At 45.1% G+C, this 25,188-nt stretch overlaps 1 pseudogene; it reads left to right on the top strand.

Annotated features, from left to right (window-relative positions):
- The first annotated feature begins 7,400 nt into the window (after positions 1 to 7,400).
- LOC138301609 (acidic mammalian chitinase-like) overlaps positions 7,401 to 25,188 on the top strand; it is a 63,406-nt pseudogene continuing 45,618 nt past the window's right edge.

Below are 25,188 nucleotides of genomic sequence, written 5' to 3'. Positions count from 1 at the left end.
TCACTCTCTACTCTTCGCTGGCCTGCACAGGAGGGGGAGCTGGCGGTCCCAGATTTTGAATTGTACTACCGGGCATGCCAACTGCAATGGGTGGCTAGGTGGGTCTCGGGGGGGCATCAGACGGGATTGAATGTAGCCGTTGGTGAGATAGCGACGGATGCCCTGTTGGCGGCCCTGCTGGGCGCTGGAAAACTTTTGCCCGGGAGATCGCTACTATTGACAGCGGCTCTTTCCTGCTGGAGGAAGTGCCTGAAGCACACTGAGGTGATGGTGGCCTATTCTCCTGGGCTGCCACTGACTGGGATATCGTCAAGAGTGTTGTGCCGCACCTTGAGTGGGGGCCAGGTCAGGGCCTGGACCCAGGCAGGGGTGCTGACGTTAGGGGACCTTTTTCAGGAGGGGGTGCTGAGACCCTTTGTGGGGCTAGTGGAGGAGGATGGGATCCCAGTGGGTCAATTTCTGACGTACCAAACGCTGGTCCTAGCGGTGCGACGATTATGGTCTACAGTAAACACGGAACCGGAGACCCATGCCTTATTGCATTTAATACTGACGGTGGGGGAGGACAATCATCTGGTCACTAAACTTTACAAGGCTTCCATTGATGCTACAGTGAAGCCCTTACAGACCCTAAGGACGAAATGGGAGGAGACAGGGGGTAGAGAATTAACAGATACAGAGTGGCATAGAGTATTAGCCTATCCTCGGAAAGTATCCAGAAACACACGGTTCAAATATATCCAATACAACTATATCCACAGAACATACCTCACCCCACACAGACTTAGAGTGATATACGGGGGGAGCCCAGGGATTGTCCCAGATGTCAGGCGGCGGATCCAGACTTTCACCATATGGTCTGGGACTGCCCCAGCATACAGGGGGGATGGATTAGAGTATTGGATGATCTGGGAGAGACCCACGGCACTCAGCTGCACATGAGCCCCCTCCTGTGTTTAGTGGGATTACACAAGAGACCTGCATCCAAGAGAGTCGGCAGTAGGTTTTTAGATCTTGCACTGGTCTTGTACAGGTGCCGAATAGCGATGACCTGGAAGTCCCAGTTGGGACCAAAATTTTAGGACTAGAGAGCTGATGTCTCGGTATGGGCTCAAGCCAAACTTCAGGCGCTGCAGAGAGAGGAGGCACAAGGGATTAAGACTAAACACTTGGCCCTGTTGTGGAAAGAAGTAATGGAGGCCTGGGAGGATCAGAGGCGAGCGTGTGTGAGAACACGGGAGTGCAGGAACGACAGTATGCTAGGAGAAGAGATTGAGGCGAGGGATGAAGGGGGAGGGGAGGTTGAGGGAGGACAGGCATGAGCGCGGGGAGGACACGAGCAGAGAAGTACTAATTTGCAGTACAGGGTGGGCTCTGGGGAGGGAAGGAGGACCCTGATACCCCCCTGGAAAGGAAGTGTGATTCTAATTAAGAGGAAGAGGCAGGAGAACGCTCCAGATAACCCCAACGGTAGAGCGATCTAGATGTACTAGCAGGAATGGGTCTCAAATGCCACCACTTATCCCACCCGCGCATGGTTTTTTCTTTGTTTTTAGTCGTTACCTTTTAGCTATTTTGTTGTTTAGAAGGTTACAGCTTAAATGGGGATACCGAGTACACAAGTAGAAATTGGACATGAGAATGGATGCGAAACGTTGATGGCAGGTACAGGTGGATGATCAGTACAATGACCAGCTGGATAACGTAATAAACATGTTATTAACTGCGACCGGAATGTATAAAATGAGTCCTTACTTATGGCTTGTATTGAAGAGCATAAATATATGAATTAATGATGACTAAAAGATGTAAAAAAACAATAAACAAAGTAAAAAAAAAAAAAATCAGTGTCCATGTCTTCTACCGAAATGTGCGAATGTCAATTCCAGGAAGAGGCTGAAGTCTGATTCGGCCCCTGTAAGTGGGAGAAAGTCTGGAGACTGTGGGGGAGCTATTGGGGCCTCGATGGCCCCTAGGGACTGGAGTAACTATGTCTGCATGGTTGACGACTACGGGTGTTGTGTAGCCTTTGTCTGTGGCTTTTGGTTTTGATGGGCAATACCAGAGAGTTTAATTGCTATATTGTTGCAGTGTCATGCGAGATATATCGTGCTGACATGGCTTTTGGTTGTGTTTTTCTGCAAAGTAAAATTTGTGGAAAAAAAAAAAGGTTCAAAGTCTGATTCGGAGAGCAGCCTTTTACCACCGAGCTTGTCCCTGCCAGACGTACATGCCCCGAATTCGAAGAGGATTGTGTTGACCAAAGAATGCTACAGCCAAGGATGTGGATGTCAATCGTGAAAGGAATACCACCTTGCAACAGTATTGGCACCAGAAATACTGGTCCCTGAAAAGAAAGGTAGTATGGCATCACACTTAAAATGGCACACTTGGCTGGAAACTAGGTCATGAGGTTACGCTACTTGGCAGTGTCAGAATAGCAAATGAATGGATTTATGGGAGCATTTCTGCATTCGACACAACAAAAGCTAGCCAGTTAATTTCACAGCCTAAAATTAATAAGCATAAAGTTTCAGAAGCATGGACCAAAGCAAGTGAAATCAAGCTACATCAAGGTAGGAGGAACTGTGGTCAATGATGGCATTGCAATGCCACAGCAGTTAAGGTGCTTTGCACTCTGTTTTTGTGCCACAATAATCACTGTTTTTCAAACTCCCAATGTCCAATTCACCTACGGGTTTCTAATGAGGGAGGTATAAGGCTAAGTCTGCACAATAAACATATTGCAGCACCAATAATCGATCGTAACACTCATGCAATGAAGAAAGCCTTACATGAGTACTGTTGAACAGGCCCTAGAAATCGCTGCAGACATTGATGAGGCAACGATCATGTGTTTTGTGTCAGTTTTGGCTAGAAAGGAAGTTAAGACCCCTTCAGAAGCACTGCTAGAAGATGATGGAATGCTGCCACAGGCGTATTAGATCATGTTGGGTGGTCAATTGAGATGTTTAAGGACTTCTTCGGGAAACACAAACCTAAAGAAGCATTTGAAAGGGTTTCTTTTATATGCACTGTTGGCAAACAATATGTTTGTGGCACCTGTATCCTTGAAAAATGGCGTTACTCTACACAAATGGCCAAGCATTAGAAGGGCATGCTATTAAGATAAGAAATTGCAAAAATTATGCATGAGATGCCCAATTATATACTCATATCTGAAGTTTACATAGACGATATGGAGAAAGGGGGGAATGAAATTCCAGAACTGCGGCCTATCCAGAGGCCAATAAACACTCCGAGTGACATGTATTGACTGTGAAGGGAGAGGGGGGAAGGCTCAGATTTATTAACTGTCTTCAGTTGGCATGTCTTACTTCACTGAAGTTCATTAAACTCTTGGACCCCCCTCTGCCTCTTCCGAATTGGTTGCCATATGTAAACAGGTGGCTTTCTTCTCATTGCCATGCAAAGACCCTTGTTATCTGTTGGAAGAGACGATGTGCTGATGTAAGGGATTCTTTTAACTGATGTTGGCACACACAAAGAAAGTAAAATGTCTAACTAAATTATTTCTTTCCGTCAGTGAAACCTCTGTGGCTACGCAGCATGTTACATTGAGTCAGACTTTGGGTATGTTGAGGGTATGCACTGAAAATGTTCATCATTGTCTTGTTCAGAATTTCAAACGTGTGTGCAACTTGTATTTTTTTGAAAATAGCTTAAGTTTTTTAACATTTCAGAGTATATAATGGCGGTGTTAGGCTACGTTCACAGGTGTAGCGTCTGGTATTTTGTAATGCAATGTGTGAGCTGTGCTTTGTTCTTGGTGGTGGGTTTTCTGTGCATAACTTTTCGCACTATTAGAGGTCTTTCTGCTGTGGTTAGTCAGGCATCGAGCTTCATGCATATCAGATCTGTTCATTCCCTCAGAAAGGGATATCAATGTACTGGTCAGTTTTGACCTGTGCTTAAACTTGTGATGATCTCAAATATATTCAAGGTTAAACTTGCTAAACCTAGGGATCATAGTCTAAAGATCTGATGTACAGATGACACATTTCATGATGTCACTTACACATTGCCTGGCTTCATCAAAACTCCTTTTTTTGTTAGGACCAGTGTTGGTCTTTCTGCAGAAGCAGACCTCTGGTGATTGAGCTCCCTTTGCATACAGCACTACAGCTTTCAATGCAATGGAGCAAACATACTCCCTGGCTGAAGAAAGAGCTATTGCCACACACTAGGGTGGCATAATTTGCATCATTACATGGTCAGACATTCCAGTTTTCCATTGACCACCCACCAATAGTGCTACTCTTTCAGGCCTACATATCAAAACCCCTTCCAAGAATCAAGTTGATTCTTCAACTCTAAGGGTGCTCCTTCAATGACATCTAGAAGCATAGCTCTCAGCCTAGCAAATTATCTTTCTCTACACCATGTACCTGCAACAAAGACTGATAAATATTTCAGTCTAGTGTTTGAAAGCACAAGGTAATTACCTTTATCCACCAAGACATTAAAGGGCTGACAGCAGCTGACAACTTCTGCAGCTTGGTATTCGTGCCACTCAGCAAGGCCCCTGGAATCCTTTTCCTCAAGACGAATCCTGGTGCACTGATAAGGTTTGAGTAGCTAAGTCTTCCCCATCATGTCTGGCTGGAACACACAGCAACAACAATGGGGCTTTTGGAAGTTAACCACTGGGTCTTTCCTGTGATTCTGACTGACTTTGTAGTTCAGCCCATGTTGACCACAAAGGGGGGCTGATCTAAGACCATGTTTATGTCTGTAGTCTCTTTGTTGGTACCAGATCATCTAGTTACGTAACTGGGACATGTTTTTTAAAGCGAATACAACATCTCACTAAGAAGCCTCAATTACTACACAGAAGTTCTTGAGCAATAGTAGCACTTTATCAATCTCAATCACAGTTATGAAAAAAGAGTTAGGTATGGTGTATGCTCAATATATCATTTACCCATCTATTCTGCATACTCAGCTGCTAGCAAAGACTTGTACAATTCAATACTAGTTCATTCTTTTCCTCCCCCTGCTCAACACTGCATTGTGACCATGCAAGGACCTACACAGCTTGCCACGTAGGTGAATTTAAATATCTCTGAATCTTTTCTTTTTACCCTCTTCACATCTTGTGCTTCTATTGAAAATTGTTTCTGCATCCAAAAGGTCTTAGCCCTTCCACAAACTCAGAGTTAAAAAAATGCATACTACAGGTTAATATAATTCAACCACTAAAAGTTATATTTAAAATAAGGATTGGACCATATTCCCAATTAAGTTTGGTTAGCTCATTGTCCACTGGGGGTGCAAACGTCAATTTTGAGCACAGGAGCCACAAATACTTACTCACACAATCAGGATTTTTTAATAGTTTAATTTATATGGCATGTGGTAGAAGCAGCAAAACAGGAGGTGAGGATTACATAGGATTTAGTGGATGTTCACAAAACCATTTATCAAATCAGAAAACTAATGCACATATATACCGGAAATAAAAACCAGAAAAAACATCATATAATGTTTACTTGAGCGAATGGCTGATAGATATTCCTGATGGACACAGGAAGAATATAGAAGTTACTTTTGCTAAGGTATATGCCTGCTGTGTTTATGTATGGAGAGACAGATTATAGGTGTTAATTACGATTCCATATCAGGCCTACAAGCGAGGATTATGCAACATTTTTACTCACTTTATTGATCAGTAGCCATTCCCAAGTTTACTTTTCTAACATTACCAAAACTACATTTCCTTAAAAGAAGGAAAGAAGCTGAACATAACTGTAAGCAGTCCACCAATCATATGTCCGTGTCCCCTAAAAACTCTTCTCTGCAGTATTTTATTACTGTTTGAAGTGCTGCCTAAATATTTTACTCCTCTCTCGACGGTGTTCGGTATTTAAGCTAAGTCAAGGATCATCCGGTGTTTCAGTGAATGTAATAGGCTTCTCCTCTTGTCCATCCTTCTGCGCATGCCAGTTTGCCCGATTGCCTTTCTGTGACCAGCCCGACATGCAGAAGCCTTTCACCATCTATGCATAGAAGTGGGGGAGGGTTCCCAGCCGCAGCTCCCTTTTCTTTCAGAATGTATGCTGGGTTCACCTGCCCGATCAAATCTTAGCGCTCCTCACTTCATGGGAGCAGCGTCTGGATTGGCCAAGCCTTGCAGCACTAATGGCATTGCACAAAAAGTCAATGGAGAGAGTTGTGGTTCCAGCGAAGTTCCATTCTGACCGAAGGAAGCCCTCTGAGACTGCGTGACGCCCATCACAATGATATGAAATTATGGGGTAATTTAAGGCATACTTGGGATACCTGTGCATCTTAAAACACCCTTTACATATAAATAGCAATGGCAGAAAAGCTGGGTCAACCCTGCACACTGTTGTCCCACATCACAAGTTAACTTTAGGTCAGAGCGGGGGTAATGACGAGGTAAATGGAGTAAGGTTAAATACTTATTTATTCTGATCTTCTCTTCACAGAATGGGTGCTCAACAGTTGTAACACTTAGCGCCTCATTAACAATCCAAAAGCTACGAACACAGACAAGTAGTCAGCTGAAACATTCACTCTGCCAGAAATATGCTCCATCCTGAATTGATACTCTCGTAACTTACATGCTAATTTCACTATTCTTGGAGTAGGTTTGCTAGAACCTTTTTCCTTCCAAGATGCTGACTAAAGGCTTGTGATCTGTGCATATAATTAACTCTTTGCCTCAAAGAAAACTTTTAAACTTTGTAACTGCCCAGACACAGGCTAACAATTCATGCTCGATCACTGAATACTTTGACTCTGCTCCTCTCAGCTTTCATGATGCAAAGGTGATGCTTTTTTCTCCTTTAACTGTTATCTGGCTGAGCACCATCCCCAACTGAATCTGGCTCGCATTAGTGGTTAATATGCTTTGTAATTTTTCACTGAAGGACTGCAGGGATGGGCCCAGCTCAAGTTCTTTTTTTATGTCCTTCATGCTCTGCTCACACGTTTCATCCCATGTAAACTCTGTATCCTTTTTTAATTAATTTTTTGAAGTGGTTCAACTTTTATTGCATAATTTTGAATGACTTTAGAGTGAAATTCACGCATGCTCAAAAACGATGTGAGTTCTTCCTTGTTATTCGGGGTTGGTGACTTTGAAATCGACGATATCAAGGACTGCTTTGGCAGATATCAAAGATGCCATGTTCATCAATGAGGTGTCCAAGGTACTCTACTGTTCTTCTGAAAACAGTAACATTTGTCTCTTTGTAATGTTAGACCACTGTTTTGGATTCTTTGTAGAACCTTCCGCAAAATAGACATGTGGTCTTCCTCTGTCTCACTGTAAATTAGATTGTCATCTTGAAATGACCTTACGCCTTCCATGTCTGAGAACAGTTGGTTCATTATACGTTGGAAGACCTCCGATGCCGAACATAACCCGAAAGGCAATCTGCAGAATTGGTAGACTCCTTCAGGAGTACCGAATGCTGTGTAACCTTTTCAACCCTCCTCCAATTGAACTTCACGGTAAGTCGAACTAAAGTCTAAAGTTATGAAGATTTTTGCTTTCTCCAAGGTCATCACTGTTTCATTCAATAGAGGCAATGGTTGACAATCAGCTACCACCTGCTGGTTGGGTTGGTGAAGGTCAATGCATAAACGGATTGATCCATTTTTTTTTAGCTATGACCACAGGTGATAACCACTCCGTTGCGTTGATGGGTTCTATTATTCCATTGTCACACCAATTCTTTAAAATATCTTTGACCTCGGAGCGGGCTGAGAAGGGTATATTTCTAACACGTTGCTTGACAGGTTGCGTGTTTTAAAAAAAATATATTTCATGTTTAAAGTTCCTTAAGCACTCAAATGTTCCAATGAACACCTTCTTGTACTCTTCGAGAATAGCTTCTAAGCTGTCTTCTTGGATCCTGAACAGATATGGCGGTTGATATGGAGCAATCAACATTCTCAGTTTCTGTTGCTCCAACCAACCAAGGATGTTGACATTGCAGTCTACTACAAATAACTTTGATGACGCACCTTTCTCCTTGAACATCAAATTGGTGTTAACCATTCCTTCCAGTTTTATTTTGTGACCTCCGTAGGCTCCTGGGATGATCCTGCTAGCATGTAATGGTGCTTGGCATTTTAAGTTTTCGTAGGTGTCAACTAGCATCTCCACAATTTCCCCATTCACTTGAATATTGCATTTGGGTTTATTCTGTAAGTCTTCCTTATTGATGATGGCCACACATTACACTAAATTTTCCATCATTTCACTGTCATCTGACTCATACTCTGATTTAGATTCTTCCACTTTGAAGACTTTTTTTACATAAGATGTTATGTAAACTTTAAGGAAATGTCCAGTCTTTCCACATCCTTTGCAAATTTTGCCTATAGCAGGACATCCCCTGCTTGACGCAAAATGGGTACTGGACCCACAAAGATAGCATGTCAATTTTTTGTTGCTTGGATTTGAACCACTCTTTTAGTTGTAGTTTTTTTAAATTGATTCATAGATGCTTCTTCTTCTTTGTGAAGTAGGTTGTCATACGCCTGATGGTTAACAGATTTGCACAACAATTTAACTCCCTGTGCAGACCTTTCGGTACTCTTTATAGTTGATATCACCTTCTCCAAGCTAGGATTACACTGTCATAATAGCTTTTCTTGTGCTTTGACACAAGTGGAGCGCATTACTACTTGATTGCGGATCATTTCATCTATGTCTCTGAATGAGTGTGTTGTGGCCAACATCCTTAGAGTTGCAACATAAGACTCAACTGATTCTCCAGGTGCTTGGTAGCGGGAGTAAAAGTTGTATCTTTCTATAATGACACTCACTGTTGCATCAAAATCATTTTTCATTCTAGTTTTGGCTTCAATGAATACATCTCATTCTTGGCCTTCTTCCTTCTCTTTCTCAACAGGGGTTATGCGGTCAAATAACCTTCTTCCTTCAACACCCAGACAATTTTACATCATGACTTGTCTCCTGGCTGGCTCATACTTGGTTCCATCTATAGCCTCTAAGTGTTTTTCAAAACATTTGATCCACTGTGTCCTACTTTCTGCAGGTGGTCCTGGCACTTCTAAAAGGTTACTGGGCATTGCCACTGCATTCATTATGCCAGCCATCATAGTATTAATCTACTGGGATTACACTTAAAATATGTTATACGTAATAGTCATTTAAAAATGCATAGCTTGTAGTATTCTTTTAGTACGAGTTGTTAGTATTACGTTTAAGGATCTGGCTCCCTCCAGTGGTTATTTAGTGTATAGCACTCTATTAAATTCAGTGTATTCAATGGGTTACTAATTCTCAGTACTGTTGATGAACTCCTCCCAGGGGCTGGTTGAGGTGGGGCCAAGAGATCTTTGATTGCCTGTAGAAACCTTCTGTGGCTTTAGTGAGTATGTTATAAGAGTTACCGTTAGATAATAAGCACTCCTTTCACCTTGTGAAGTCAGAATATGAATTTTATGAAGCTTGCCCAAAGCTGTGGACACAGCGCTGCTTCCAGCGTTAGGATTCAGAAGCACAGCAGAGACTTTGGCAATGGTTTCCCAGGCCTTGCGCCAAAATCGAGGGTGTAATGACGAGGTAAACAAAGTAAGGTTAAATACTTTTCCTATTCTGATCTCTTCACAGAATGGGCGCTCAACCATCCTAACGGGGAGTGCCTCTCATCAGCATTCCAAAAGCTGCGTGTGCCGTATGCCACGCGCACAAACACACAAGGATGACAGACAGGACAGGGGCAGACAGAATGCAAGGGCTTGTTAACCATGCATTACATTTCACAGTTTTAGTGGGACATTACACAGGCCTTAGAGACTCGCCGTTGTAAAGTTACAAAAAATGAAATACCAACGATCAGGATGTTTCTGTTTTCCTTGCATACATTAGCCACTATTGCATGGCCTCAAGTGTACTTTCTGTGTTTGTCCTGGCCGAAAAGAAGCAGTGTAAAACATTATTAAGTATCAGGATTCAGATTGGTATAAAGATAACTGGAGTGAATTAGTGTTTAACAACTAGTTGTAGGAGGCTGGCCTGGTTTGTAGTGGGTAACTATGGTACTCACACCTTATACCAGGTCCAGTTATCCCTTATTAGTGAAATGTAGGCAGTGTCTAGAAGCCAGGCTCTCTAGAGGTAGCTGTGGATGAGCAGCCAAGGCATATCTAGGAGACATGCAAAGCTCATGCAATACCACTGTAGTCACACAGTACTCACACACATGAAAGAAAACACTGAGTGTTACAAAAATAAAGGTACTTTATTTTAGTGACACAATTACCAAAAATACCATAGAGTCTATACCCTCTTAGGAGGTAAGTAATACACAAATTATATACACTGGTGTGTACAAACAGTTAGAAAACTATGCAATTAGTGAAAATCACAAAAGTTAGAAATGAGCCAGGGGAGCACAAACCATATATTAAGAAAGTGTAATGCAAAAGTCGGTCTCCTACCTAGTGGCAGACATAGTTCCCTTTTCCATTCTGACAGATCACCAACAGAGGGACAGTTACAAATCGTTAAAGCAGTTTGCTGATCTGTTCTCACTGATCCCAGGTTAGAGAAATTGGCGTATCCATGATGGGGACACAAGGGGAAGCTTGCCTATCAAAAGTAATATTTACAGACTGCCAGACCATGTCAAAGCTAGTATCAAGCCTGGGATTGCCATAATGCTAGCGCTGGGGGTGCTAGAACCCTTTACTAGTCGTTGAACCAGACTAGTGGTTCTGATGCCCGAACTAAGGGCCAGATGTAGGAAAAAAGCAATTTGCGACTTGCAAATTGCGAGTCCCTGCGACTCGCAATTTGCAAGTTGCAAATTGCTATGCAGTACGGTGTCTCAGACACTGACTGCAACTCGCAATGGGGTCGCAATGACCCACCTCATGAATATTCATGAGGTGGGTCGCAAATTGCGGCCCCATTGCGAGTATAGGCACTCGCTAACATGGAGGCCTGCTGACGTCAGCAGACCTCCATGTTAGCGACCTGCTTTTAAATAAAGCAGTTTTTTTTTTTTTGAAGTGTAGCCCGTTTTCCCTAAGGGAAAACGAGCTGCACTTAAAAAAAAACCGAAACCTTTAGTTTCGTTTTTTTTTCAGGGCAGGGAGTGGTCCCTTGGACCACTCCCTGCCCTGAAAAAATATTTTGGGCTCCAGTCACAAACTGGAAGGGGTCCCATGGGGACCCCTTCCAATTTGCGATTGGGTTACCATCCACTTGAAGTGGATGGTAACTGCGATGCCATTTGCGACCGCATATGCGGTCGCAAATGGTATTGCATCCCAATGCGACTCGCAAATAGGAAGGGAACACCCCTTCCTATTTGCGAGTCTGAAATGCATTTTGCGAGTCGGTAACGACTCGCAAAATGCATTTCTGCATTGGGATATGCGTTTTGCGACTTGCAAACGGCAAATTTTGCCGTTTGCGAGTCGCAAAACGTTTGCTACATCTGGCCCTAAATCCTAAAGGAGGAAAACCTGAGATAAAGTTCTGTGTGGACTACAGAGACCTAAATGCAACCACTGAGACTGACTTCCATCCCATACCCAGATCTGATAAGCTCAGTGACAAGTTGGGGGCTGCCAAGTATCTGAGCACCTCTTACCTGATTTCAGATTATTGGCAAATAGCATTCACAAAGAAGTCAAGGAGAAATATGCTTGTTCTACACCTGAAGGCCACTGTCAGTTTAAAGCAATGCCCCTTGGGTTTAAGAATGCACCTGCCACCATCCACAGGTTGGTGGCAGGGGCATTTAAGGCTTACAAAGTTTTGATGCAGCCAATCTAGAAGATACAGCTATATTTAGTTCCGCCTGGAAGGATCACCTGGCTTACCTCAAGGAAGTGTTTCAGGCCCTGTAACAAGCAGGAATGACTATTAAGACAAGCAAGAGCTAGAAAGGGCAGGGGTCAGTTGTGTATTTGGGCCACCATGTAGGTGGAGGCCATGTACAACCTCTCCAACCCAAAATCCAGACAATTCTGGCCTGCAAGGCTCCTAAGGCCTAACCCTAATTCAGAGCCTTTCTTGCCCTGACTAGGTTCTATGTAGGATTAGACAAATGGTATGGTACCACAGTGGCACCACTGACAGAACATACTTCTTCTTTCAAACCAGAAAGATTATCTGGACTGAACACTGTCAAAAGACCGTTGACACCATCAAGGAAGCTTTGAGCTCATTATATCTCCTAAAGGCATCTGATTTCAGCAAAGAGTTTATTGTACAGAAAGATGCTTCTGAACATGAGATTGGGGCAGTGTTGTCACAAGTGAATAACTTGGCCTATGAGCAACCAGTTTCCTTTATCAGTAGGTAGATGTCTCCTCCCCAGAGAGCAGCAATGGAAAATCTTTGCTGTGGTTTGGTCGCTGAAGAAGATGAGATTCTACCTCTTTTGGACTCACTTCAGAGTTCAAACTGACCATGGACCTCTCAGGTGACTTATGCAGTTTAGAGGGGAGAACCCCAAACTGTTGAGGTGGTCCTTTACCTACAGGGGATGGACTTTACAGTGGAACACAGACCTGAGACCTGGTACTGACCATGTCAATGCAGATGGTGTTTCTAAGATGTCAGAACTCCTTTCAGAGGGCCACGAGGCAAGTATGGGTTACTGTGGTGGTTGAGGCCTTTTACTCCTGATGTCCCAGGGCCCGATGTATAATGTATTCTGAGCAACTGGGACATGTATCCCTTCTGCACTTGACTTTCATTAGTAATGTGGTCTGTCAGTTTAAAGCTCCACTGGGGGGAGATGTGGATACAGGGGAGTGAACGAAGGCTCACAAATCGAAATGGGCGCAGCAGCAGCAATAAATCTTTATCCAGCCAAATACTCAGTTTTATGGAAAAAATAAGTATTTTATTTCCACTGTTACCAACACAAAGTTAAAATACGACATTCACAAACAATTACACAGTCTCCCTGAGGTCAGGGCTCTAGTGTTTCATTAGGTTGATCCCTGGGTCCTTCCTTGCTGCTAGTAGTAGTGGTGGTGGTTATTCCCCATTCACTATAGATAACATCCAGGGTAAGCCCCACTATTAGTACGAGTCTCAATAGCCCACTATCACTCTGTTTTTAAAGTCAACAGTGTTCTAGTACCACAGCACTCACTAGCAGCAGGTTGCCCTGGGGCCAACTGGCCCGAAATCATTCTTACCCACAACTCCGAGGTTCAGATCTACTGAAGTTCCTGACCATGCCCCTTCCAAGGGTGCTGGAGGGGCAGCAGCAGATACAGGTGAGTTTGCTGCACATGACTTAAATTGGTTGTACTCAGCTGTCCGAGAGTCCTCACACACAATGAAGGCTCTGCAGTGACCAGAGGTTCTCAGCGGCTCCTCTTTGCAGGGATAAGAATCTTGTTCCTCCTGCAATGGGGGTGTGGTGTGATGTGAAGCTCCTGGTGTGAATCCTTTTCCCCAAGCAGGTATACAGGGTCCCATAGTGGCCTGACTTCTCTCAGCAATGACTCCTACCATGTCACACAAGTTGCTGGTCCCAGTGACTAATTTTAGCATACAGGGTCACCATATCCTTAGGGTACACAGGCTCCAGTCCAATCAGCACAGTGAAGTGCTTGGAATTGGCCCCTCCTGGCATTTGGGGTGATGGGCCACTACCACACAAAGGACAAGGCCCTTACCATACGGTAGTCTTCTAACGGTGGCCCCTCATGGCATATGGGGTCAATGCTCTCACACAGGCCCCTGCCCAATCTCCACAGTGGCGCATACAGTTTATACTTAATTGGTGTAACTTTACTTTCTTATAAGCAGGGCTACGGGAATTATGCAGCAGGGGAGGGCTAATTTATGCAGCAAGAGAATACAAATTGTGCAGGGTAATGGGGCATATTCTGTAATAGTATTAATTATTTTCTTATTTTTACACATGTTGACACTGTCTGGACAGTGGTTGCGCCTCATTAGTGTAGGTTTAACACCCAAATTAAGCAATGAGCAATAGAAATATGAACAGTCAAAATTTGCAAAGGGCCTTCCTCTGCCCTGCAACACATGTTGCTGCATTTTTATTTACTTTTGAACCATTTGAGCTTGAAACAAAAAGTTGTTTTTTTCTAATCTACAGATTATGCAGCAGATGATGGATTATGTGACAATTGCGGCAAATCCATTATTATGCAAAAAAAAAACATGGCTGATCAATCCCAGCATTGCAGTGGCCCAGCTTATAAACCCCCTTTATATGATACCAGAGATATCCAGGGCCTGCAAGTTAATGTCCCATTGCAATATGTATTGGGCCATCCTGGCTGTGACAATGTGAAATCATGTCTCCCAGCCTGCCACTGCAGACTGGCAGATCAGCTTTCAACTGCTAACTGGGCTATGCTATTTAAACTAATGGTAAAGCATGACCCAAACTTTCCCTTTTAATATTTATGTCACTCCCACAGCAGCACAATCGAGTCCCAAGGCAGGGTGCTGTATATTAAAAATGAGGACATGTATTTTTATATGTCCTGTTAGAAATGGGGTCTCTAGTTGGAAGAATTATACACCCTTGTCCAAATAGGGATCATAATCCTAGTCAGCGTAAATCACACACTATCCAAATTATCCTGTGCCCACCCTCTGGTAGCTTGGCACTGAGCAGTCAGGCTTAACTTAGAGGGCAATGTGTAAAGTATTTGTGCTATACATCATACAGTATAACAGTGAAAACACCACAAAAATACACCACAAAGGCTTAGAAAAACATAAGATATTTATCTGGTTAAATTAAGGTCAAAACGATAAAGATTCAATAAGCACAAGTTGAGATATCACTTTTGCAAGATTAAAAAGCCTTAAATCTGAGAAATCAATAATTGCCTCTTTTTTGCACACAGTACATGGTTTGTGTAAAAAAATAACACGCACGGAGACCGCAGAGGAGGAGATGCATGGAAAAATAGGGTGTGCGTCGGAATTTCTGGCACAGCACAGACGATACATCATTTCTTTCCACGCTGCAAGGGGCTTTGCGTCAATTTCCGGCGCACAGGGTTCCTCACTGCAATGTGGGAATCTTTTTGACGTCCAGAGACGATGCAGGGGAATCCTGGGCATGGGGCACGAAGTCAGAGGTGTTGCGTCGATCCGATATGGCAATGCATTCAATTTTATGTTGCACAACAGGCACTGTGTTGATTCTTCACTCGGGAAGTCAGGCTGTATAGTTCAGGTTCAGATATACATCTATCCTGTAGGGCTGTGCGTCGAGTTTCCGGTCGCAAGGCAGGCACTACATCAAGTCTTCACTTTGGAAGTTGGGCTGCCTCATTCCGGTTCAGCTGTGCAGCAATTTTCTCATCACAAGGCAGGCTGTGCATCGTTTCTGGCAGCCTGTGCATTGATTTTTGGTGCACAAGCAGTTTGCAGAAGATATTAAGGCCCTCATTCTGACCCTGGCGGTCTTTGACCGCCAGGGCGGAGGACCGCGGGAGCACCGCCGACAGGCCGGCGGTGCTCCAATGGGGATTCCGACCGCGGCGGTAAAGCCGCGGTCGGACCGGCACCACTGGCGGGCTCCCGCCAGTGTACCGCCGCCCCATTGAATCCTCCATGGCGGCGCAGCTTGCTGCACCGCCGCGGGGATTCCGACCCCCCCTACCGCCGTCCAGATCCCGGCGGTCCGACCGCTGGGATCCGGATGGCGGTAGGGGGGGTCGCGGGGCCCCTGGGGGCCCCTGCAGTGCCCATGCCACTGGCATGGGCATTGCAGGGGCCCCCGTAAGAGGGCCCCTACATGTATTTCACTGTCTGCTGCGCAGACAGTGAAATACGCGACGGGTGCAACTGCACCCGTCGCACAGCTTCCACTCCGCCGGCTCGATTCCGAGCCGGCTTCATCGTGGAAGCCTCTTTCCCGCTGGGCTGGCGGGCGGTCTGAAGGCGACCGCCCGCCAGCCCAGCGGGAAAGTCAGAATTACCGCTGCGGTCTTTCGACCGCGGAACGGTAATCTGACGGCGGGACTTTGGCGGGCGGCCTCCGGCGCCCGCCAAGGTCAGAATGAGGGCCTAAGTCTTTTTGGCCCTGAGTCTTCAGAAAACAAGAGGCAAGCTCAATCTAAGCCGTTGGAGAGCACTTCTCAGCAGAGTCAGAGGTCAGCAAGGCAGCAGGGTAGCAGTCCTTCTCAGCAAAGCAGTCCAGATGAGTACTTTGGGCAGCCAGGCAGTTACTCTTGACATGTTGCAGGTTCAGGTCCAGAAGTGTCTGATCTGGTGGAGTCAGAGACCCTGTTTGTATACCCAAAAACGCCTCTGAAGTGGGGGAGACTTCAAAGAGTGGTTTTGAAGTGCACAAGGTCCCCTTTCAGTACAGGTCTGTCTTCTAGGCTCCCAGTAGAGGGTTTGGTAGTCCATTGTGTGAGGGAGGCCACTAGCCTTTGAAATGTGTCAGGCCCTCCACCCTTCCAGCCCAGGAAGACCCATTCATTATGCAGATGAGTGCAGGTCCTGTGTTTGTGGTAGTCTGGGTGAAATGCACAAGGGAGCTGTCAACCAGCCCAGCCCGGATGTGGATTGGAGACAGGCTGTAAGGCACAGATGGATTTTAAGTGCAGAGAAATGCTCACTTTCTGAAAGTGGCATTTCTAAAATAGTCATATAAAATCCAACATCACCAATAAGCAGGATTTTCTATTACCATTCTGGCCATACTATATATTACCTGGTTACCCCTTTCTGATCAGAATGTACCACTCAAACAGTATATGAGGGTAACCCAATGCTATTCTATGAGAGGAGCAGGCCTCACAGTAGTGGGAAACGAATTTAGGAGTTTTCCACTACCAGAACATATAGAACACACATGTACATATCCTGCCTTTTACCTACATAGCACCCTGCCTTATGGGTTATCTAAGGCCTACCGTAGGGATGACTTAAATGTAGAAAAAGGGGAATTTAAGGCTTGGCAAGGACTTTTAAATGTCAAGTCAAAGTGGCAGTGAAACTGCACACACAAGCCTTGCAATGGCAGGCCTGAGACATGGTTAAGGGGCTACTTATGTGTGTGGCACAACCAGTGCTGCAGGCCCACTAGTAGCATTCAATTTACAGGCCCTGGTCACATATAGTGCACTTTACTAGGAACGTCCAAGTAAATCAAATATGCAAATTGGGAATGAACCAATGTTACCACGTTTAAGTGAGAGAGCATATGCACTTTAGCAGTGGTTAGCAGTGGTAAAGTGAGAGAGTCCTAAAACCAGCAAAAACAGTGTCAGAAAAGTGGAGGGAGGCAGGCAAAAAGTTGGGGGATGACATCCCTAAGGCTGTCAAGTCTAACATGTCCCAATAGTAAAAATCCCAAATTGTCATTTTACTGCAACAAAGCATTGGTGAGCACTGGATAATACACTGACAACTCAGCGGTTCTAACTTCTGAATGAGTGACTAATGTTGTGACTTCAAGATATCAAAATAATTGTTACATTAAACTCGGCTTGATGCCTAAGTCGAATTTAATGTAATTGTTAGAAATTGGGTCTTTGGTTGGCAGAGGTACGTACGCTGTCCAAGTAGGGACCACAATCCTCGTCTGGGTAAGTCAGATACACAACCTAAATTAACCACACCACAAAAAGACTCAACACCAGGTTAGAAAAATAGAGAATATTTACCTGAATAAAACAAGACCAAAACAACAAAAAACAAAAATGCAATTAGAAGATCCTGAGATATGCAATTTAAATAATTTAGGTGAAAGTAGCGCATAGAAGCACAAAGAACCAACAGTGGTTATCTGGTCACGCTGGACAGGGACAAAGTCACAAGTTCAGGCCGACCACGATGGAGCACGGGCCGGCTAGAGGGGCCCACTTGGGCCCGCGGAAGACAGTACATTAAATCCTCGGGCACGGGTCTGCACAGCCTTGTTTTGCGATATCCAGCATTGGTTCTGATGGGGAGGCAGCTGTGCAGCGAGGCTTTTCAGGGCTGCACATCGCTCAGCATCAAATCTAGTGAAGCATGTTGTTTGCAGCAGTTCTGATGAAAACCACGGAAGGCAGAGAACCTTAGGCCCACTTCTAAGGGTCCAGGACTGGGGTGGCACCACTTTGCAGGGTAGTGTCCAGGTGCTGTAGCAAGTGAGTTGGGAGCAGTCTTTGATGTCCCTGAGACTGCAGAAAAACAGGGGGCAAGCCACAAGGCTCTTGAAGATTCTTGGCTGCATGGATGTAGAGAACAAGTCCAGTCCTTCTCACTGCAGGACAGAAGCAGCAGGCAAACACAGACGAGCAAACAGCAAAGTGAAAGTCCTTCCTACAGCAGCAGAAGTAAGCAAACACAGCAGACCAAGTAGCAACATGGAGGTCCCTCCTATAGCAGAAGCAGTAGGACAACATAGCAATGCAGTTGCAGAGTGGCAGTCCCTCCTGGCAGCACAGTAGTTCTTCTTCCTGGCAGAGTGCAATTGGTTCCAATTGAATCTGATTTGGTGGGGTTTTTGGGACCAGTATTTATACTTTGGTGCCCTGATTCTGGAAGGTGGGAGAAACTTCCAAGCTTTCCTTTGAAATATACCGATGTGCTGCCTCCCCTGTCTGGGATTCAAGTGGATAGAGTGACAATACACAGACATTAAGCCTTATTCTGTGTGTGGACAGGAAATGTCTATTCAGGTATTACGCCACATTAAGCCAGTTGAAGGTCAATTACGGCCCATCATGTCACACCTAAACTCCCATCATGTGTGGCTGTCTAGAGGGAATGCACAAAGCCCAGCTGCCACCCAACCCAGACGTGTATTCAGAGGCAGGTATAGGCACAGAATGGTTAAAGTAAGAACATGCCAACTTTCTAAAAGTGGCATTTTCAGACTTACAATTTAAAATCCCACTTTCCATTAGTTGTGATTTTAAATTGTGAGTCTAGAGACACCAAACTACACATTTCTGTCTTTTCCCAATTGGGTGTTCCACTTAAAAGATGTTTTAAGATAATACCAGTGTTTTCCTATGGAAGAGATAGGCCTTGCAATAGTAAAAAAGAAATTTAGCTGTTTTTCACTACAGACGTTAACCCTAAAAGTACACTGCACCCTGCCCTTGGGGCTAACTAGGGTCTACCTTGGGGGTGACTTACATGTAATAAAAAGGAGGTTTGGACCTGACAAGTAGTTGCACTTGTCAGTTCAAAATGACAGTTTAAAACTGCACACACAGGCTGTGCAGTGGTAGGCATGAGACATGTTTAAAGTGCTACTGTATTGGCTGGCACAATCAGCGCTATAGACCCACTAGCAGAATTTAATTTAAAGGCCCTGGACACTTTACTAGGGACTTACAGGTAAATTAAATATGTCAATTGTGGATAAGCCAATTTTACCATGTCTTGAGCAGGGTGCACATGCACTTTAGCACTGGTTTGCATTGGTAAAGTGCCCAGTGTCCAAAAACAAATTCAGCAAAAAGTGGAGGGGAAAGTCAAAAAGTCTAGGGATGACCCTGCAGGAAGAACCATTTCCAAGAGTAATTTATAAAGAAATGCAACTTTAAAAAAGTTGCGACTCCACTGTCCAAGATTTCCAGTGGCCATTTGCAGATGCTCGTCACCAGTCAGTCTCCTGCCATCCTGGAGAAAAATGTGAATGACTCCCAGGAGCAGGAACAACAGACGTCTGCCTTTGGAAGAGGTGTTACTGCTCCCGAGCAGAAAGCCAAGCGGGATGTTTGCTCAAATAGCAAGCTTCAAAGAGGAAGCTGCCTTTGAAAGGCAAATGATGGACTCACATGAGAGGGGCTGCTATATTGTACAGTCAGGATTAGAGAGGAGAAACCAGTTGCCAAATTGATGTATCTGTGGATTTGTAGCCATCAGATAGCCACACATCTAGGCTGGGCTACCAAGCTCTACACACCAACAGAGGGCCACTGCCTATGTGAGAGTGGGCAGAATACTGCACTCTGGGACAGCTAGGTGCCACACATTGCAAGAAGTCGTCATCAGGCGGAAAAGGTCCTAGTAGCCTATTGGCTAGTAACCACTGTATCCCCTGAGGGCACATTTTGAACACTAATAAAGCACCCTTGACACCAAGTCCTCATATCAGATCTAGACTGGAAAAAGGCCTATAGAAGGACTTTCCTGCTGTTCCTTGGACCTCACAAGAAAGGCTGTATCAACTGCTGGACTGCATCTGCTGATCCTCGGGCTGGTAAAGAGAGGACTGTTGCACATGCCAAGCATCACAGGCAAAGTTGGAGGCTGAAATATTTCCTCTCAAATCGATATTTGCATGCTTTTTTGTTAGTTTAAGAAACTGTCTTTAGATTGCCCATTACTTCAAACTTATTGAATATGATTGCATCTCCTCCACCAACATTTTACAATAAAAAATGTGAAGATCCTTCCAGGGTTACCACAGCTGTCAGTTTTTGCCCTGCTTGAGTAGTTTTGAACCTAATTCTGATCCTTGTTACCAACAGTTTTCTTCTGCTATTTTTGGAGATATTTCCCTCGAGGGAGAGGCTGTACTTAGAAATTTATTTTATGTCACTGACAATGATTGGGGTAATTTTAGCTAGGGAAACTAGTTATAGCTTTGTTACTTGTGGATGTTATTGCAGCATATACTTTTATCCGAATTGCACCAAGAGTAGCAGATTTGTGCAACAACTTTTTACATCTTAGAAAGTTCATGAAGTAGTAGATTTCAAAGTGTTCGAGAAGAAATAGGGATGTGTGAAATGTGTGTAATGTACAATTTCTGAAAAACTACATGAAAACTCAAAATTGTCACATTCCGCTCTGATTGTTCAAGTTGTGCAATGAGCTAAGTGTTGCAGCAGGTAGCACCTAATTTTCCATATGAAGTAACTGAGTAATTTTGGGAATTTTGCTGAAAACTAAATTTATCATCAAAACTCAAGATTATGCCCATATAGTATGCAATTCACGTGGGCCTAATGTTTTAACCAAAGGAGAAAGGGAAGAATCTTATCTGACTGTTCATTATCTTTATCTTTCAGGGTGGTATCAATTCCATCTAGTCCTTCCAAACTAGGAGGCTCCATAGTATCTAACATATTTGATTCAACATAGTAAGGTTAAGCTCTAAGGAATGCCCACGGCTTATTCCTTTTGCATGCATCTTTGCACTCAAAATACACACACACTAACAGAACTACACCACATTGGACAATTCAAACTACACACACCTGACACACATACACACACCACACCCACACACCAACACCAATATAAAACACACACCCACATTACCCACAACCCTTTCAAGAAAAAAAAGATTGCCAACAGAGAGAGACACAAGCCAGGAGCACCCACTCAATCTGAGCCACAGAACACCATCACCCATGCACCATCCACGCACCTCACACCACACACCACAACACATCACTCCACACATGACCCCACATGACCCCATACATCCTCACACATATCACTCACACCACATTCATGGCACCCCAAAGACACCCCAGATTTTCAGAGGAGGAGCTAAGTGTCATGGTGGAGGAAATCATCCTGGTAGAGCAACAGCTATTCGGATCACAGGTGCAGCAGACGTCCATTGCAAGGAAGATGGAGCTATGGCGGAGGATCGTGGACAGCGTCAACGCCATGGGACAGTGTCCAAGAACAAGGGATGACATCAGGAAGAGGTGGAACAACCTACGGGGGAAGGTGCGTTCCATTGTTGCAAGACACAAGGTAGCTGAACAGAGGACTGGCGGTGGACCCCCTTCTACTCCCCCACAATTAACAACATGGGAGGAGCAAGTCTTGGCAATAATGCATCCTGAGGGCCTCGCAGGAGTAGCAGGAGGACTGGACTCTGGTAAGTCAAATCTTTACTACTATACCCCCCACCCTACCTGCATGCCATCACAGACTCCTACACTCACCCCATCACTCCAGCACCTCACATATACCCCACTATCACAACCCACCCATCCCAAACCCAAACCATGGATGTAACTCCAATCCATGGACCGCCATCACAGACCTGCATGGACACCCATCACCACAGCATGCTCATTAGAGAGAATCACCTAGCCTACAAAATCACCACGCACACAAGCCTAAGCTGGCAGGGCTATCCCAACCATACAGGGAAACAAACCCACGCACACGATGGCACACGCAGATACAATAATAATGCATTTTCATCCCCACAGGACACCTACTCAACGTCACCAGAGAGGATTTGCCACCAACATGCCTCCCCCCCCAGAGGATGCCCACAGTGATGACAGCAGCTCTGCACGCCCGGATCAGGATGACCAACTTGGCCCATCAGGGACCTCTGGACAGTCGGTTACCCTGCACAGTCCCAACCCACCACAGAGCCTCCCCCCTCAGGAAACGCCAGCACAGCACCCACCCAGCGGGCCCATGCCACTGTCCCCAGGACACGTCAATCAGCAGTGTGTCCACCACCACAGGGACCCCAGGCAACCCCACAAACACAGGACGATCAGTGACCTGGGGTCAGTGGCAGTGGGCACACGGTTCAGGGGACGGAGGCACAGAACAACAGGGAAGCTGGGAGGACTGCTGTGCAACAGGGGGTGGACAGCCCCAGGGAACCCATTCTCCAGGAGGCACTCTCCAACATCCTGGGAGAATACCACCATTCCCAGGAGATCATGGGCCAGATGCTGTACAAGTTGCAGGAGACCCAGTGGCTGCAGGAGGGACAGTACCAGGGGATCATTGAGGACCTCAAAAACAGCTACACCATCCTGGTCACCATTGCAGGGGTGCTGGCAGTCATGGGCAAGACCATGAGGGAGGCAGTGGCACACCCACGGGCCCCTGACACTACCCCCACCGAACAACAGCCCTCCACCACCGCTGCCGCTAGTGGACAGGAGGCCCCGCCATAGGACCAACAGGCCACCAGCACCCCACCACCTGCAGAAGGAGAACCACCCCGCAAACGGTCCCTGCGATCCAGGCAGAAGCCAGAGAACATTACCAAGACCCCCGCCAGGAAATAATACTCTCCTGACTGTCACCCTTCTGTCCCACTCTGTCACCCTGTCCACCTTGAACTGCCATTACTCCCCTTCCTATGCCCCACTGGACAATGCAGCTTTGATACAAAGAGACTGGACTCTAACTGGACCTTCCTCCACCATCACTCCAGCCTATTGCACATCCCCCTCTACGTATGAGCACTTAAATAAACACCCTTGGAACAAATACAAATCTTAAGTCTGTCAAATGATTGAATCATGTATTAGTACAACATTCTGAAAACATTGCAAGTCATATATACTGTCATTTATACATTGGTATGACCTTTAGTGGGCAGCAGTAAACATACCAGGAGCCAGAGTGGGCCACAGAGATCTGAAAATAGAGATGCCAAAAAGTACAGTAAGTGGCCACAGACATAGGGAAATCAGGCTGCCATGTACAATGTCCAACAGAAAACTGAAATGTAAATTGAAGTTACAGTGTCTTACCTGTGTGTCACTGGAAGTACTGCTGAATTATCTTACTTCTGTTGTCCACATCTTCTTCCTCTGCCTCCTCTTCCTCATTGCCCACAGCCTCCACCGCTGCCACTAGACCATCTCCAGGCTCATCCTCCTGCAGAAAAGGCACCTAGCGTCTCAAGGCCAGGTTGTGCAACATGCAACATGCAACAATGATCTGGCACACCTTCTCGGGTGAGTTGTACAGGGATCCACCTGTCAGATGGAGGCACCAGAACCTGGCCTTCAGGAGGAGGCCAAAGATTCTTTCAATTATCCTCCTTGTTCACCCATGTGCCTCATTGTAACGTTCCTCTGCCCTTGTCCTGGCATTCCTCACTGGGGTCAGTAGCCATGCGAGATTGGGGTAACCAGACTCACCTGCAAATATCGAGGGATACCTGTTAAACACTGTCTACAACCAGGACAGTGCGCGCTCTACGGGCGTCTAGAATGCAAAAACCAAACACTCTCAAGATAATGTAATTTATGCATTGTGATGATATGTTATTGTTTAACCTTTTGCATTGCAGAATTCAATCCAAAAGATTCATTCTTAAGGTGCTTATAAATAATGTACATTTGCAATGTATTGCTGCAGGCATTCAGAGTGAGTCAGGGTTTGGTCTTTTTTCCAGGGCCTTCTAGAAGCTTTCCCTACAGCATGCCTGGGTGTGGTTGTGGGCTGGGCCAAAACTCTATAAAAGGGAGTCAGCCCAGCTCCACGTGCTCACTATTCAGAGGTCCCGGTGCAGAGCAGCAGCAACTTCCTGAGCTCCTGTACCTTGACCTTCCTGGCCTCTGTGTTTTATTCTTCAGTGGTGATTCTTAGTCAGGGCAGTAAGACGGAGGTTGGGCTGGGCCCCGACCCCGTATTCGATGACGCGCTAATTCTTGGGCCTAATTTCTGAAGTTAATAACTTTTGCTCATGTGCGTGTAATTGTGCATTTAGAGTTTTCATGGCATTTGTGTGCACGCATTCGAATCGGCAAGACACGCGATTCTATCCTTGAGATTAATTCATGTTATTCATTGCGCGCTACCATTCTTTGACAGTCTCATGGTAGCAGTCGAATCGGCAAGACGCGCGATTCTTTCCTTGAGTGCTTTTCATGTTATTCATTGTACGCTACCATTTCTTGGCAGTTTAATGGTGGCATTCGAATCGGCAAGACGCGCAATTCTTTCCTTGAGCTCTTTTCATGTTATTCATTGTGCGCTACCATTTCTTGGCAGTTTAATGGTGGCATTCGAATCAGCAAGACGCGCCATTCTTTCCTTGAGAGCTTTTCATGTTATTCATTGTGCGCTACCATTTATGGCAGTTTCATGGTGGCATTCGAATCGGCAACACGCGCGATTCCTTCCTAGTGTGTGATTCTTGATATTCATTGTACGCTACCATTTCCGAGGCATTTTAATGGTGGCATTCGAATCGGCAAGACGCGCGATTCTTTTCCTTATGTATAAATAATGAAAATTACTGTGCGCTACCATTCTGAGACATTTCCTTGGTAGCATTTCAAGTTGACAAGTTGCGTGATTATTTGCTTGAATCTACATTGTGTGATTTCATGGTGCACAATCTTTGATGGTGTTTAGTACACATATAAAAACCTGTAATGTGCGCAAATTACTTTTCCCAATGTTTTTTGAGAAGAACACTACAAGATCAGAGTTCTAGATGTAATGCTGTG

This window comes from Pleurodeles waltl, chromosome 6, assembly GCF_031143425.1.
Source record: "Pleurodeles waltl isolate 20211129_DDA chromosome 6, aPleWal1.hap1.20221129, whole genome shotgun sequence".
Lineage (NCBI taxonomy): Eukaryota > Metazoa > Chordata > Amphibia > Caudata > Salamandridae > Pleurodeles > Pleurodeles waltl.
Note: the sequence above shows the minus strand (reverse complement) of the source record. Positions and strands in the feature narration are given on the sequence as shown.